At 44.0% G+C, this 18,055-nt stretch overlaps 1 protein-coding gene and 1 long non-coding RNA gene across 4 annotated transcripts in view; one reads left to right on the forward strand and one right to left on the reverse strand.

Moving 5' to 3' along the window:
- LOC146860053 (uncharacterized) overlaps positions 1 to 18,055 on the reverse strand; it is a 206,664-nt gene that overhangs the window by 183,866 nt on the left and 4,743 nt on the right. The window contains exon 2 of the long non-coding RNA XR_014978780.1: positions 1,224 to 1,320. This is a non-coding gene — a long non-coding RNA (uncharacterized LOC146860053). The remainder of the gene's footprint in view (positions 1 to 1,223; positions 1,321 to 18,055) is intronic.
- LOC146860054 (uncharacterized) overlaps positions 1 to 18,055 on the forward strand; it is a 300,404-nt gene that overhangs the window by 177,632 nt on the left and 104,717 nt on the right. The window lies entirely within an intron of this gene.

The raw sequence follows: 18,055 nt of genomic DNA on the forward strand, positions 1-18,055 counted from the left end.
ATTAGAATGGAACCTATTTCTGAATTAGTCATGAATTGAAGGGTGTGTTGAGTAAGAAATATATAATCAATACGGGAACATGAAGCATGAACTGGAGAGAAAAGGGAAAATTCTAAAGTGTCAGGGTGGGAAAGTCTCCATGAATCTATAAGACCTCTGGATGAAATGGCCCTAAAAAAAGACGTGCATCTTGTTGGGTACATATCTGGTGAGCGATTTGCGATCCAGAAAAGGGTCCATAAGTTGGTTACAATCACCTCCCACAACTAAATCATCAGTCGCATGAGAAGAAAAGCATGGAAAAATAATTCCAAAAGGTTAAATCTACACCATTAGGGCCATAAACATTACAACATTTTTGTATTATTAACAGTAACATCTATAAACAACCATCTACCACAGTTATCATGAAACTCATTCAGTAACTGAACAGACAACGATTTATGAAATAGAATAATTACACCATTTTTGTTATTTACTGCCGGAGAGCAAAAGGCCTCCCCAACCCATTCCTTACGTAAGGAAGACAAATCCTGTGAGTTAAGATGAGTTTCATGTAACAACGCAACATGACATTTCAGTCTTGCTAAGTGAGATAAAACACGCTGCTTTTTAACAGGATTACGAATACCTTTAACATTCCAAGAAATAACACGAAGACCATTCATTTCTGGATGTAAAATAAATATAAGCAGAGGAAGGTAGAGAATTTAAAACCGAGTGAAAAAAGAGAAAAAAAGGGAGAAAAAATGTTGGGAAGATATGAATGACAGAGAAGAATCAAAAGCGAGGAAGCTAAAACCATGTGCCCACCACGAAAATGGTGACAGAAATAAAGGAAGAGAACAATGGAGTACCATAAACCGCAATAAAGAAGAAAATATGGAATAGAATAAGTAATATTCATGTTGCCAAAAAAGTAGGGAAGGAAGGGGGGACAAAAGGTGAGAAAAAGGAAAAGAAAGGGAGAGGGAAAGGGAGTAAATAGAAAGGAGAATCAGGGGGAATCTAGTCCTCCAAAAGATGGCAAAAAGCCAAGGGGCTTTAGCCATAAAGCACAACCAAACAAACATTAATGTGGGAGAGGGGTAACGAAGAGCAAGACAGCCGAACTAGGAGGAGACCGCAATAAAGAGCAGGCTATCATAAGCAAAAAAGAAGACAGACTATGAAGTGAAATACATAACAAAACGCAACATGATAGAACAAATGAAGGGACTTACCAAAGAGCTAGGGAGAAGGGAACAGCAGCAGGGTAAAACGCACATTATAAACAGGGCAACACGAATGGTGATCTTGACAACACCGAAAGGGGAAGACCTGCAAGACAAAAAAGGAATGAACAAAAGAAATACAAGAACTAAACTATACATTTTAAAGTAGGATAAAACAAGGTGCAGTACTTCAGACATTTACAAAATAGTTAGGGGTTGCTCAATTCCATGAGTTCTCCTTTGTGTGTATGAATGAACTTCAGGTCTGTAGGGTCTTCAAAACTGTAGGTTCTATCTTTATAAGTCACCTTGAAAAAACAGGGATGGATCAGACAATAACGTGCATTCATGGATCTGAGCGCAGGTCGAAGGTCCTAAAATTCCTTCCGACGAGAAGCAGTAGGTTTGGAGACATCCTGAGTGAAACTTTATGGCCAGACCAAATCATTTGCTTATGTTGCTTGGCAGCTTGGAGAATAGTCATGAGGTCTGAGTAAAGAAGGAAATTGGCGATGATTTTCCGAGGTTTAGAAGTAGAAGAGGTATTCCTTGGCCCCGATGGGCGCGTTGTATGTTGAAGTCTGAAGATTTCGGGAGGCCAACAATTTGAAGAACTTGAGTTTTCAAAAAATGGATCATGTCCGCCCCTTCAGAACCCTCCGGAATACCATAAATGCGGTGATTATTGCGCCTATTGCGATTTTCTAAATCTTCTGTGACCCTCTTGAGCTGGCTGATTTCCTTAGTGAGTGTCAACTCTTGCGACCGCTTCCTGAGCATCACTAATACTCTGCTCTACATCAGAAAGTCTCGTATCTAGACTAGACCATTTGTCATCCAGCCTCTGAAGAGTAGTAACCGTGTCCGTCATAAAAGGACGGATAAGGCGCAATTCCTCCATGATGTCCTCGAGAGTAAGAGGTAGCGGAGACTTATTTGGGGGAAGGTGGGTCTTTCTTGGTCCGCTTGACAGATGAGGAATTAGAATCTTTACGACCCCCTGAGGAACCTACATGAGATTTACTTGAATGCGCAGTATCCATGTTGAGGGTGTCGCAGCAGATGATGACAGAAGATGGCAGACGACAACAGCAGGCAGCACAGCAATAATGGAGAAGCCACAAAAATAAGATTAAGTATGGCGCAAGAAAGTGATAAGCCCCAGCACAGCACAACGATGGACAGCGTTGAAGTCTGGAGCGCTTAGAAAGTACCTCAGGGAAACAGTGAGTCGTTAATAAGAGCAACACAAAGGTCAACAGCACCAACAGCACAAGAATAGCGGAGACAAAATATCAGGGACCATCCGTCTTGAAGATCCTGCACCACGCCGCGTCGCGCACATACCATACAAAGGGGCTTTGATGATTCTTCTACTGAGCAGCGCTTCACACGTTCAAAGCAGTTTAATCAACGCGTCTATTCAAGGAGATATCATACTGAATGCACTTCTCGTCAGAAAAAATAAAATGCCAGATGAAGAAGAACATCGTTCCATATGTTAGGCAGTTCGCAGGAAAACACAGCCTGGAGTCACTTGAAAATCTCCTCAGGAAGAGCAGCATTTTGCACACTCTTCAAACCCACTGCTCAATCAAAACCCAGTGTTCATTCAGAAAGACAACCATCAGCTTGAAAGTATTACCTTTCTTATATGAGGCGCCATGACCAGGAAGAAAAATGCTCCAGACACTGTTAGGCAAAAGGCCCTATCCGCCTTCACAGCCTGTACTTGCGAGGACAGAATGTCCAGCTCAACGCACCCGTGTTCCTCGTGCCGCCGCCATCTTAAGCGACGCGTCTGAGGAAATCACGAATACGGCCCAAAAATGATGAAAAAGGCACTCTGAGTGCCGCAACGCCTCCTCCGTGTCCTTAATGCATTCCGCCACCGATATCCGAAAAAGGAGCCGGCTCACGAGAACTCCGTGCTCCGAAGTCCGAACAGCGTCACAGAAGCGCAGGAGCTCAGATATGCGGCCATCTTTACTACGCGCAAGCCACGCCCCCTCCTGTTTTGTTTTAACTTTGATTATTTCGTTATTGGTTTCATAATTCTTTAATGAAGGATTAAAAGCTTCTCCGACAGATGAAATGTCTGGGACCTGATGGGAGTGAGTTGTGTATAAACTGGAAATGTAAACTAACTATTCTCTTGGCAGTATGCCAGCAGAGTTAGTTATCCTGAACATTATTTTTCAATGATCTCGCTAAAGGGTTCGGGAATTTGTCTCTTGCAATTGCTAAATCATGCCATTAGAGCTCCTTATTTTCAATTTAGTCTAGTACTAGGTTTGTTTTGGAGCTTTTTATTTTTTTTGTTAATTGAGTCAGAATCAAATCGTTAAGTTCCATGGAAAGAACAAGACTCATGATTTTTATTTTCTACCCAACTTGTTCGAAATCTATTGTTACAAGACATTGTTCAAAACTTTTGATCAATGGTGGTGGCATTTTCTAGAAGATCTAAAGAAAAAAAAGGTAGGTAAAACATAATTTACAAGAGTGGGTCTGTATGTTCGTCCCCTTTCCAGAGAGTAAAATAAAAAGTATTACACATCCGGCAGTGGATGTGTGTTTTATTAACCGTGAGGGGGGTTTCTTGCATAGTTTTGGTCGAATTTTTGTCGAATCCCCTTTGAATGGCTTGGTGTGCATGTGTATTAAATATGCCCGTCAATAGCTACCCATGTTTGTATAAATAAACGACAAGGGTGTCCACCGGGATTAGGCACAGTAGGGCTTCAGACATGTCAGAGCTTCATTAGTGGTGTAAATACATTCCACGTGGATTCATTGTATGCATAGTCGCCTTGATATACTTCCAGGTAATCAATGGATATTTTAGCATTAAAGTCTCCTATAAGTATAATCCAATCGACGGGATGGGGGTATGTTTGTGTGTGTGTGTGTGTGTGTGTATATATATATATATATAAATCTACTGGCGGTCGCCAGTAGATAGTTCTAGTTAGGACCGTGTTTCCATAGGAAATCCGCAACATTCTATTTGGAATAACTTTGGCGCCGGTTGACGAATCCTCGCGAAATTTTCAAAATAGGTGGGGCGCTCCGCTCCTACCCTGAAAGTCTCGGGGGGGATTCGTCAAGCGGGGGCTGAGAAAAAAGGGGGGTCCCAAAACGCGTTTTCCCCATGCAATTTTCCATAGGGACCTTTAGTCCAAGGTACAGCCCGAACGGCTGAACAGAATTACTTTAAATTTGGCAAAGAGGTAGTCCTCGGGTCAGGGATGTACCTTTTGCAGGTCTGGTGTCAATCTGTTCAGTAGTTCCTGAGAAAATCAAAAGTAAAATCATATATATATGTGGGCGGAGCCTAACCACACATCTCATCCTGAGATCTGATTAGCTGTCAGCACTTCATCCAAGAAGTGTTGGCAGCCATCTTGGGACCAATATACATGATAGCACCTCATTAAAAAGCATTGCAGTTAATAGAAGGTTTTAAGACTTTAGTTACATTATAAATCATTTGTTGGTACCATACTCATTTTAGGAATTGTGGTATGTTCTAAGGTGATTTCACCATGTGAAAAAGCCTTCTGCTGGGATATCATGATTGAGAGAAAAATATTTTCTCATGCTTTTCCCAGAGAGGTTTGGAAGGTAATCTATAAGCTAAACTGAGAGCTTATTTTCTGTAAATTCACATTATCTTTCTCAGTCATGTGAGAATGAAGTCTGACATTCTCAGTAAAACATGTACATCCAACAAGGGCAGAGACTGTCAGTTGATTCCTTTGTGTTCTACTGCAGCTTCCCAGAGTGTTCCAAAGAACTAGAGCGCTAACAGTCCTACTTATGATAAACGTTTGGCACACCTGAAGCCATCTTGCTTGGATTAAAGTGGTAACTCTTAAAACATTTAATTTAAAAAGGAACAAAATGAGGGGGTTCATTTTTCCATAAGTATGATTAGTGCTGCAGAAAGAAATTGGGGCACATTTTGAGTGACTTCTCAAATCCTCTTCTATTTCATTAAAAAATTCTGACATGCAGACTGAAGCATGCACTTTTAATACCAGGAGCAGACTTCCATGGTGAACAGTAGTTTTACTACAGTGATCTAATGAGCAACTAGAGTGCTAACTTTCAGAATTTATGGCAAATGTGTGACATATCTGAATACCTTCATGATGGAATCAAAGTAAAAAACTGAAAGCATTTCCTACTGAGGAGACTGCAGTACATGAGGAAATTAGGAAACTTCATAACAAATAATTCTCCCAAGATGGCCACCGGAGACAAAAGAGCCCAAATGTAGCCCAAAATCACCCAGATGTAGCCCAAAAATAGCCCAATGACAGAAGTGTGCAAAACACTTATTTTGTTTTTGCAGTGTTATATAGTGCAGACTTGTCAGGTATTGGAGTGCTTTACATCACGCAAGAACAAATTCATTTTGGTTGTAGACATGGGGAGACTAAGTGATTTGACCAGAATCACAGAATGTCGAGCTGAAGCAGAAACTCCAACCTGGTTCCCCAGTTGTAAAGTCTGCAGTTCTGGAAGTAACACCACATCCTCTCCCCTAAGTGCAACATTTAATCAAGTGGTCAACTGAATAAAAAAACAAATAACAAATAATTTAAAAGTGCTTTGTCGCTATTTGAAAACTCAGAAAATATGTCCTTATTTTAGTCTTTTAGAGCACTAACCATAATTTTGATGCCAATAAGACCCTCTCATATATGTAATTTCTAAAGGAAATGCTCTAGGTATTAGTTTTGATTACATCAAGATGACGTCAGGCGTTCCACACTTTTGTAATAAATATAGAATGTTAGCAATCTAGTTGTTCATTAGGATACTGTTGAGAGGCAGAGGCCAGGGCCACGGACTCTGAAAATTGAAGGCAGGTAGGAGGGTGCAAAGGCAACAATTTAACCACACTGAGCAGGCAGGAAGGGCCGTGGCGGCACAACAGACTATGGAGGGCAGTGGAAAGGGGGGCAGGGGCAACAAACCAACAATACAGGACTTGCAAGAGAGGCTGTGGCAATGTAATAGACCATTGTGGGCAAAGGAAGAGGCAATGATAGTACAACCATACATGCCAACAGACCCGATTCAGCCAGGAAACGTCCAATGTTTTTAAGCTCAAATGGGCTTTATTTGATCTGTCTCCTGTCTACAATCTCCTCTTTTTCAATGCAACTCAAAGGGGAAAATCAATACCCCAGTTTTTTTTCAAAATCTCCCTCTTACCAAGCTCAAAATGTTCGCAAGTATGGTACATTGGATCATGGAAGGAAATGGGGTAGGGACATGGACTTGGATAACAGAGGACAGGAGGGACATGGAGAGGTGCACCAAACTGACCCTGCAGGACAGGCATCAGGGTTTGCAGCAGCACAATACACCACACAGGGCATGCGGGACGGGAGTGCAGCACAACAATTCATAGAAAGCAAGAGGGAGGGGACAGGACCATGCACATGGACAACAGAGAACAGAGGGGCAAGAGACAATGGTAGCTAGCTGACCATAATGGACAGACAGGAGAGAAAGCTGCAGCATAACAGACCATAAAGGGCAGGAGGGTCGGATCGGGGGCATTACAAAGGAACAGACAAGCCAGGAGGGAGGGAGTAGGGGTCTTCACATGTAAACAGAGGGCTGGGGGCAAAGGGGCAGGGCAGGAGCAGCAAGATAGCCATGGAGGTCAGGCAGGATGGGCACTAGAAGCAAGACACACCATGAAGAGCAACAGTGAGACTGTGATGGCATACACACACACCATGGAGGGAAGGTGGGAGGGGGTCAGGGGCAGCTAACTGACCACACAGGGAAGGTGGGAGGGGCCATGGCAGCACAGAAGACCATGCATGGCAAGTGGGAGGGTTAGTGGCAGCACAATGGCTATGATGGGCAAGAAGGAGGGTGCAGGGGCATGCACAAAGGACGATGGAGGATAGAAGGGAGGGTCAGGACCTGTGCACAGACAAAGTTCAGGGGAAGGGGCCTCAACAGACCGCAAGGGGCAGGCAGGAGTAGCAGTTGCAGCACAACAGACCAGGGAGGACAGAAGGGTGTGACAGTACAATGGACCATGTAGGACAGGAGGAAGAGGATAGGGGCATGACATGTGGACAGGCAGGGTGGAGGTGGCAGGGACAGGTTACAGTCATCTGACAATGCTAGGCAGGTGGGAGGGGAGTGGCAGCTCAACAGACCACTCAGAGTAGATAGGAGTGGCAGGTCCATGGAACATGGTGGGCAAAAAGGATGGAGCAGGGGCATGCACAAAGACATCAGAGGGCAGGGGGAAGGAGAATAGGGGCAGCAAGCTAAGCACAGAGTTTAAGCAGGAGGTCAATGATGGGGCATAGAATTGGGCAATGGAGGGCAGGAGGAGTGGACTGGTACATCATACTAAATTGAGGGCAGTGGCAGCACATCAGACCATGCATGGCAGGAGGGAGGAGGCTAGTCCATGGATTCACACAACAGAGGATAGGGAGGAGGGGGATGGAGCAGCAAGGTAACTGTTCAGAGAAGGCGGGTATTAGGAACTTTATTGTTTTTAAAACATGTGTCTGTGCGAACTACTTAAAATATGAACAAGTATGCAGCATAATCTCACTTTTATTCAGGAAGAAGAGGGCGTTTGTGACTGACTCCGGGCTCACTTGGCAGAAACACCCCCTGACCCTCCACCCCCTATCGCAAAATGTAATGCCCGTGAAAAGGGTAGGTGAACACAGTGTTATATAGAACATAGTCCTGAGAGCACGATTGAAAATTAAAACTAGATCTAGTGTATGGTATAAACTATGCACCAAATAGTGTGATATAAGATGAACCGGGCGTGAAATATAATATGCAATGCATTGTGCGCAATGACCGATTCATTGGAGAGCGCGAGATAGCACAGGCACTAGCGCGTGCTATGCGATATGCGCCTTGGAGTGTAATATGCACAGGGCAGTGTTGTGTAACCTAACTAGTCTCTAAAGTTGTAATATAAAATATGTGCTGGGGAGTGTAACGTTGCATATGCACTGTGACAAAGATATGGATCCCAGATTGTAATATGTATGGCAAAACACTGTGCGTTATAACATAGGCATCGAGGAAGGCACGTTAGATGGAGCAATATAACTCGTGCGAAGACCAGTCTGGCATGACATATTCACGGGGTGGTGTTACAGTGCACATGGGCTAGAGAGTGTCATAGCATATGCACTAGCTGGTGGAATACAACACAGAGGTGTGTGGCACTCGGCAGGCAATGGTGGGTGTAACACAGCATTGGGCTCTGCCAGGAGCACGCTGTGACTCTCAAGTGATGTTCGTCCCCTTTCCAGAGAGTAAAATAAAAAGTATTACACATCCGGCAGTGGATGTGTGTTTTATTAACCGTGAGGGGGGTTTCTTGCATAGTTTTGGTCGAATTTTTGTCGAATCCCCTTTGAATGGCTTGGTGTGCATGTGTATTAAATATGCCCGTCAATAGCTACCCATGTTTGTATAAATAAACGACAAGGGTGTCCACCGGGATTAGGCACAGTAGGGCTTCAGACATGTCAGAGCTTCATTAGTGGTGTAAATACATTCCACGTGGATTCATTGTATGCATAGTCGCCTTTTAATGAATATCACGCAAATCGGCATGGTGATGGGTACGTACGGTTTGTCCAGCATGTCCTAGGTGTGTCTATAAATATATATTTTTTAAAAAATAATAAACAGTGGCCGGCCCTGGGGATTGGGGTCAAAAAAATATAATTAGGAGACAGGCCCTGGGGGATGGGGTCATCAGGGCCAATAAATTAGAATAAGAAGGGGAACCACACAGCCCCACTTCTTAAAAAATTAAAATAAATAAAAGACTGGCATCGTGCCGGAGGCCACGCCCCCTCCTTGCAGCACTCTGCAAACGCGCCCCCTGGCGAGTTGTAAGTTGGGGAATTAATTCCTCTTCAATACTGAGGGTCCCTGAGGGCCAACTAGCCCAACAAGCATCTCCAGTATGCGCCAGGGAGATGCGCTGCAGAGAGGTGTTTTGAGGGCAAGCCCCTTTTTACACCTCTCTGCAACGCAGCTCTGTGGCGCTTACTGGAGGTACCTAGTGGTCTAGTTTGACCCTAGGGACCCTTAGGATTCAAGGGGACTTAATCTCTCAACTTAGAACAGCCACAGGGCGCGTTTACACAGTGGTGAAGGGAGGGGACGGGGCCTGAGGTGACGTGTGCAAACACGCACTATGGCACGTTTTAAATTGGAGATATAATTTCCCTTCAACACTGAGGGCCCCTGGGGGCTAACTAGCCCACCAAGTGCTTCCAGTAAGCGCCACTGAGCTGCATTGCAGACAGGTGGTCCAGGCCGTGCCACTTTTTACACCTCTCTGCAACGCAGCTCTGTGGCACTTACTGGAGGTACCTAGTGGGCTAGTTGGACCCTAGGGACCCTCAGGATTCAAATTAACTTAATCTCCCAACTAAAAACGGACACAGGGCGTGTTTACACAGTGGTGAAGGGAGGGGACGGGGCCTGAGTTAACGTGTGCAAAAACGCCCTGTGGCCTGTTTTAAGAGGTAGTTTTATTCCCCCTGCCCTATTATATACTAGGGGCTTACAGAGGAGGTCATGCTAATCACAGGGGGAACCCCAACGCATAATGTTCCCTAGTGTATGTAGGTGTTTTCACTGTATTCTAAGTGTCTTTTAACATAGCACTGGCTCTAGGACTGGTTAGTCGGACTCAGTTACCACCAGTATCCGTCTGAAAAAGTTGAGGATACAGGATGATTTTGCAACAAGGATTCTTTCTGCTCTTTTTGTTTTTTCTGCACGTTATCCTTCTTCCTGCACTTTTCTTCGTCTTTGAGGACTTCTGTTGCTTCTTTCTGCACTTCTTTTTTTTTTTTTTCTTTCTGTGCACTTTTTCTTCTTTCTTCACATGTCCTATCTCTGTAGGCATAGTTTAGAAATTAGCATTTAAAAAACCTTTGAAAGTCACTGAAAAAACCATAGGTTTCAGGCACGTTATAGTTAGGAATTAGCATTTAAAAAACCTTAGAAATTCACTGAAAAAACCATAGGTTTCAGGGGTGTTATAGTTAGCTGGACTTTTCACTTGTACAAAACCATTGAAATTCCCCCGTTATAGTTAGCTGAACTAACTATAACTTGCGCACCCGCAATGCACTGCTGATGACGTCACATATTACATCACTCATGACATGGTCTGTGACATCACTGATGACATCACTGATGACATCATCCAGTGAATGTCTGTTTTTCAGAAAATTAAATAGGTTTTATATATGTATATCTAAACAATGATGGACGAATAAATGGGTATATAAGTGTCTAAATGGATGATTTGTTTTTGAAAAATTGACTGACTGATTAAGTGTATCATAGTGAATACATGGCTTAGTGAGTAATGTTTAAATATGTAAATATCTGTATCAGTCTCTCACTTTGTGTATAAGTGGCTGCATGGGTTGGTGAGTAGCTACAGGAGTGTCTATATAGGTTATTAGTTGGTTTTTTGAGTATCAGTCTGAGTCTGCATGGTTGGTGGGGGGTATTACGTAGTGCATAGGTGCATGAATGAGTGACTCACTGTATGTGTGCAGGACTGTATGGGTGGATGTGTGTATGGGTGTGTTAGTGAGTGAATGACTGTCTCAATAGTGTCTTTATGAGTAACTACATATGTTTTAAACTAGTATATGTGACTATTGGTGTATATAAGTGAGTATATGTGAGTGAGAGATTGAAAGAGTTCCTGTATGAATAAGTATGTGTTTCTATAAGTGATTGTTTAAAAGACTAAATATGTGTAAGTTTCTGTAGAAGTAAGTGTGGTGGTGTGTGTATAACTGTATATGCAAGTAAATGTATGTTTGATTCTTTATTAGCATGAGTGACTATGTGTGTGAGTAACTCTATAGATGAGTGGCATTGTGTAACAGGATGTATAGGTGTATGAGTACATATGATGAGTGAGTACATGTATGAGTGACTGTATAGGACTGTTGGTGAATGAGTGGATGTGTATGTGAATCTTAGAATTACTGAAGAGGTTGTTGTAACTGGTATTGGTATGTCCATTGTTTTGAACATTTTAGTCTCTATTTTTAAATGTGTGTATCAAAGGTTATATTAGGGTGAGAGGAGGTCTGCCACTCTATCACAAGGATGATGTCATCAGTGATGTCATTTGAGATGTAATCCGTGATGTCATGAGTGATGTCACTGACCATGTCATGAGTGATGTAATATGTGACGTCATCAGCAGTGCATTGCGGGCGCGCAAGTTATAGTTGGCTGAACTAACTATAACGGGGGAATTTCAATGGTTTTGTACAAGTGAAAAGTCAAGCTAACTATAACACCCCTGAAACCTATGTTTTTTTCAGTGAATTTCTAAGGTTTTTTAAATGCTAATTCCTAACTATAACGTGCCTTAAACCTATGGTTTTTTTTCAGTGTATGTATGCATACATATATATATAATTCAGCTCGACAGAATTCATCATGTCCATCCCCGCGCAGCATCTATCCCGGTGAGGTGGTTTCTGGGAGTTGCAGTGTATACTACACTGCTTCTGATGTGCGGTCATTTGACAGGGGTTGGCTGGTGCTCTCACCAATAGGAGAGCGCAGGACTATTTGAAAGCGCAGGTGGGGCAGCAACCTGATTACTACAGTGGCATCCGAGGAAGGCTTTATTAGCCGAAATGCATCAGGCCTTAAGCTGTGTGGAATAAACGTTTCTGAATCTTCTCCCTGTGTGGCCTCCTCCTTTTCTTGACTGGAGGGGCTTTGTACATGTTTCCACGCTGTCCAGTGGCGTGTTAGGACGCTCCGTCCTGCTAAGTGGCTGGAGTATTGCTGGAGTCTGCTGTTGCAGTTTGTTTAGTTTCCCGAGGATTCGGATTACTTCAGCCCGCCTTATGGGTGAGAATCTTCAAGGCTGCTGTGTACTACAGTTCGTGATTTCACGTAGAACAGGTCACATTGTTTTCCTGCTCACGACCTGTTTGATCCTTATTTCACGAGGCTGGGACGTATACGGGGAGATAAGGAAGCGTTTTGGGACACTGTTATCCAGGATTATTTCATTTCGGACACTCTGCGCCAGTCCTGCCCAGCATTTTCTTTCAGCTGGACAGAATTCATCATGTCCATTTGACAGGGGTTGGCTGGTGCTCTCACCAATAGGAGAGCGCAGGACTATTTGAAAGCGCAGGTGGGGCAGCAACCTGATTACTACAGTGGCATCCGAGGAAGGCTTTATTAGCCGAAATGCATCATGCCTTAAACTGTGTGGAATTAACGTTTCTGAATCTACTCCCTGTGTGGCCTCCTCCTTTTCTTGACTGGAGGGGCATTATATATATATATATATATATATATATATATATATATATATATATATATATATATATATATATATATATATATATTCCATATGCAACTGCTCCCAGTTGAAGACACCACACACAACGTTTTGCTTTCACCTTTTATTGTCTGGGAGGCAGCAGCAGGCTAAGACACATCCATCACAGCATCGAGTAACACCATGTCTGCCATACGCGTTTCAACAACCACTATGGACAGCACTATGCAAAGGACTACGTCACCCAGAGTGCCTAGCAAGCACACGCCCAGTGGGGCGGGAACACCACTTGAAACCATCTGTTTAAAATCAGCAAAGCTGCTCCTTTCCCCCGTATACGCCAGCCAGTGAACAAGGAACATATCCGAAACGCGTATGGCAGACATGGTGTTACTCGATGCTGTGATGGATGTGTCTTAGCCTGCTGCTGCCTCCCAGACAATAAAAGGTGAAAGCAAAACGTTGTGTGGTGTGTCTTCAACTGGGAGCAGTTGCATATGGAATATTTGTGGTCCGCTCTGACCACGAGGACACCCCACTGTGTGCAAAGCAGGTCCGTGTGCTCAACAGCACAGACAACGGAACAACGTACCTGTTTGGAGTAGGCGTCACTAAAGCAGCGAGCGGGATTCTTCCGCACAACGACCCAACGGGATTGTATTTGGGGAGGTGAAGGTAAAGCAACAACCACTATGGACCGCACTATGCAAAGGACTACGTCACCCAGAGTGCCTAGCAAGCACACGCCCAGTGGGGCGGGAACACCACTTGAAACCATCTGTTTAAAATCAGCAAAGCTGCTCCTTTCCCCCGTATACGCCAGCCAGTGAACAAGGAACATATCCGAAACGCGTATGGCAGACATGGTGTTACTCGATGCTGTGATGGATGTGTCTTAGCCTGCTGCTGCCTCCCAGACAATAAAAGGTGAAAGCAAAACGTTGTGTGTGGTGTCTTCAACTGGGAGCAGTTGCATATGGAATATATATATATATATATATATATATATATATATATACATATATATATATATATATACACTCTAAAAAAAATCTGAAGACATGTATTTCTGCCGTCTGCAGGGAAGTGACAATAATAAACATGTGGCTTTCTTGTGTTAATGGCGTATGCAAACTAAACATTATACCCTGTGGCTGTTCATGGAGGGAAATATATTCATAGTCCAGGCCGCATGACTGGACGGAACTGACAAATCCTGCTTGACTTGGTCGTCCGTCTACTAATTACAAAGAAATTTTCATGTGTTTGATTTTTCACTGGTCAGTCTGCCTCGAAACAGATGATACCTGTTATGGAGTAAATTCAGAGTTGACTTTTGTCCAAGTTTGTATGACGAATGGATGAATTCCAGAACCTGATTTGTAAGTTTGGGTTAAAAACCCAAGTGCTTGGGAGTTGGTTGGGTGTTGAAAGTATTCGCTCCCACAAGCCATGTTCAGACACTTCTTTCATGAGTTGTACTTTATATAGATATGGCTGCATTGGAAATGAATATGGTACACAAGTGATAGTGAGAGTATTATTGCTCATTAAGGGCGATGGAGAATGTATATACAAGAAAGATTTGTGTGAGACGGGAAATTGCTTGCAAAGGACCCTTCAACAGATTTTAAGAGCTAGGATGAGTAAGGTGTTTTTTTTTTTTTTAAAGAAAACATGGAGTTGCTGAATTAAGAGTACATTTTTAGTCTTGCCTGTGCCAAGAAGTTTCCTTCCATTGAGTAACAAGATTGACGGAATATTGAAAAACTAAATCCAGTAACACTAAATGTCCCCAGCTCAAACGTAATTACAGGATTCAAAACGGTGAGGAGATAATTTATCAATACTGAATCTACACATTCCAATTAGTGCAATGGTTCTTAATGCCCTTGGCACTGAGAAAGCACCATGAATTTAATTTAGAATGGTCCCGAAACAAGTGTTAGCCTATTCTGCTGAGTGTACCTCTAACTCTTGTATAAGTATAATACAACTGGTTCTGTCGGGTAAACAATTTCTTTACAGTTCAAACAATAGATTGCAGAAAGAAGGAAATACATTTGTTGAAAGGTGGAATCTGACTACATAGTTACCCCCACTTTTTCCTGGTGTTTTAATGGTTTCTGACTTAGGCTGGGGACCTGAATAGCAGGTTCCCAGCCAAACTATCTGCTTTCTTTTGTAAAATGATTCCATGTACCTTAGGTACACAACAGATTGTATTCTGAGGTGCCCTTATAAGTCCTTAGTATATGGTATACTATGTACTCCGGGCAGAGGTACTCCAGAGGCCTACCAGGGGCTGAAGCATGTATTATGCCACCCCTGGGAAGCCCTCCAAAATGACACCACAGGCCTGCTACTCCAGCCTGGGTATGGTGGTGCATGCACCCCTTAAAGAGATATAGGTTCACTAGATCTCGCCTATCACTGCACATATAAACCTATCAGTCACCCCTATGGCAGGTCTTATCAATCCTGAAGGCAGGGTGCTTAGTTTTGTGTGAGGGTGCCCATTAGGGGTGGGCGGAATTTGCGGAATTGCGTTACGCAAATCTCCGCGAAACGGTAAAAAATCTCCGCGAACACGCAGAAATTCCGCGAACACGCGGAATTGCTTGTTCGCGATGCTTTTTTCCTGTTCACAATTGCTGTTTGCGTGCTCGGGGAGAAATATCTCGCGAACACGCATTTTGAGATCGCGAACAAGCAAAAATTTCGCGAAATCGCGGAAAGCAGACTTTTTAGCAATTTCGCGTTCTCCGCGGAACGCGAAATTACGCAAATTACGCAAATTCCGCGAGCGGAACGGAATTTACCGCCCAGGCCTAGTGCCCATGCATTAGCAGAGTCCCTCTGCAGCCTTCGGAATCGCTTCTCCAGGGTTGTTTGTGATGCAGCCTGACCATGTACTCTTAAGTGCATTATAACCCAACGGTAAATGCTAACTTTGGATTGGCTGCACGGAAACATGTTGTGTTTGGTGTCAATCACCTTGGAATCATACCCCCACACCAGTAACTGGTGTGGGAGTATGACCCCCCCCCCCCCCTCTAGAGGGAGAGACATGACAGCACCGGTACCAGCTTAAAAGAGCCCTGGCATCACAAAATGGTTGATGTAGCCACAGACACGAGTCTGGCCTCCTGCTGCTGACCCAAATTCCGGCAGGGGAGGCCTGGACAATAGGTTTCCTGTCACAGGGAGGTGTTACCACCTCCCAGACAGGCCTTAGTGGATTAGGGCTGGGTGGGAGCACTCCAGGAGTGCTTTGAAGTCCTGCACTGGGGGCACATGTGGTGTCCCTGTGCATAGTCCAGCTCAAACTGGTTGCAGGGGCTAGCAGCCCCTGCTCTGGCACGAAACTGGACAAAGGAAATGGGTGTAGCCATCCCTCTTTCCAAACCCTCACATAGGTGGGTCCCCTGAGTTAGTCCAACCCCTTCCTTGGGTATAAAGAAGGAACCTCTGTAACCAGAACTTTAGATATCCCTGGACAAAACTATGAAATTGAATCCTGGACCTTCGACAATCTGTTCAACGCCAGATGACTGAAGGATCTCCCTTGGAGTAAAGGAGTTAGTCCCCTGCTTGGCAGGCACCAAAGACTCATCTGTCCGGTCTGCATCTCCGAAGCTCCTGCCGGATGCCGAAGACTTTGCAACACCAGAGGTGGATTTCCAGACTTCCCAGAAGCCAAACTGAGTCCCCAGCAAAGCTGAGACCCGTAGCCCTTGTGGGTACCATGGAACCAGAACCCCTGGACACCGTGCACATTTGCAAGTGCATCAGCTTCCCGATGACTCTCGAGGCTGTGTATTGGGTTACTTGTAGCCCAGACCCCGAGCACCTTTTGCACTGAAGATTGTGGGCCTACACTCCACGAGTGTTCCGGGAACACGCTCTTTGCATTCCCGTCGACGTCCCTTCACGATCCCTGGTCCGTCAACTGGTGGGTTCCTGTGAAGTTAACTCTGACTTTCCTTGGGCTTCCCTGGTTGCTCCAGACGTGCCCTCACTCCTCGCTGGGGGAGTCCCTCGGACCTTGCTGGCGCACACCGAAGCATCTTTCTCCTTTCTGCATGGCTTGTATCCAATCCAGGCACCAATGCTGCAGCACTTGACATCCTTTGTGGGACAGCTCGAATCCAGCTCCTGGTCATCGACGCCTCCTGGTCCTCGTGGCTGAAGGGTCAAGCTTCACCTGAAACACCTGACATCGGTTGGCAATAGTCTATCGTGCACCTGGTCACTGGCAAGTGACCCAGACTCTGTCCCCTCTGCATCCAGGTTCTTCCCATCTCTGATCCAATCTTGGATCTCTTAGAACACTGCGCATCTTCCTGGCAGCAGCACTTCTTCGCCAGCAGCCATTGAAAACGACGTTGTGACCTGACACCATTTGACACCTATGCTTTTGGCTTCCCTGGGTGAGGTAACTAGAGTACTCTGGTGCTCCCGTGGGTGTTGAACCTAGAACTGTCCAAGTCCAAAAGGGTCTGGTCCTACTCCATTCCGAAGTGTCCTTTAACTCTAAAAATCGAACAGCGACTTTCCCCATAAAAGCTAACTGGAGCTCACGGCTGTGTTCTCACACACGACACTGCCCCAGTGGGTCCCCTGTGTCACTACCTTGGGTGTTTCCTTGGGGTCCCAGCGATGCTATAGGCCTTGTGTCTAGTTAAGTCGTGGTTCTTATACCACTATTTTAGGATATGGTTTGGTCCACCCCTAGGGCCTAACGTGTATTGTGCTACTTTACTGTAACATTTTGAAGTGCAACTTGTGCTTTTACCTCTAGCCTCATAAAGAGACTAGTAGGGTGTGTTTAGGTATATATATATATATATATATATATATATATATATATATATATATTCAGTGAAAAAACCATAGGTTTCACACATGTTATAGTTGGCTGTACATTTCACTTGTAAAAAACCAATGAAATTCCCGCGTTATAGTTAGTGCAGGAAACTATAACTCACGCGACCGCAATCCTCTGCTGATGATGTCAGATATTACATCACTGATGACATATGTGTGTTTATAAAAAATAAATATTTGTAATATATGTATACCTAAAGATACAGTATTTGCATCAACAGAGGATTGCGGTCGCGTGAGTTATAGTTGCCTGCACTAACTATAACGCGGGAATTTCATTGGTTTTTTACGAGTGAAATGTACAGCTAACTATAACATGTGTGAAACCTATGGTTTTTTCACTGAATTTGCAAGGTTTTTTAAATGCTAATTCCTAACTATAACGTGTGTGAAACCCATGGTTTTTTCAGTGAATTTGTACGGTTTTTTAAATGCAATTTTTTTTTGAGATTTATTGTAAACCTATGTATAAAATATATGTACTATATCCTGCATTATGGAAAGGTTTTTTTTAATGCATTTTTCCGTGCGCGTACGGTAAGCTGACGGTACGCGCTCCGTACGTCAT

The sequence above is a fragment of the Triturus cristatus genome, chromosome 3_1 (assembly GCF_964204655.1).
Source record: "Triturus cristatus chromosome 3_1, aTriCri1.1, whole genome shotgun sequence".
NCBI classification, from domain to species: domain Eukaryota; kingdom Metazoa; phylum Chordata; class Amphibia; order Caudata; family Salamandridae; genus Triturus; species Triturus cristatus.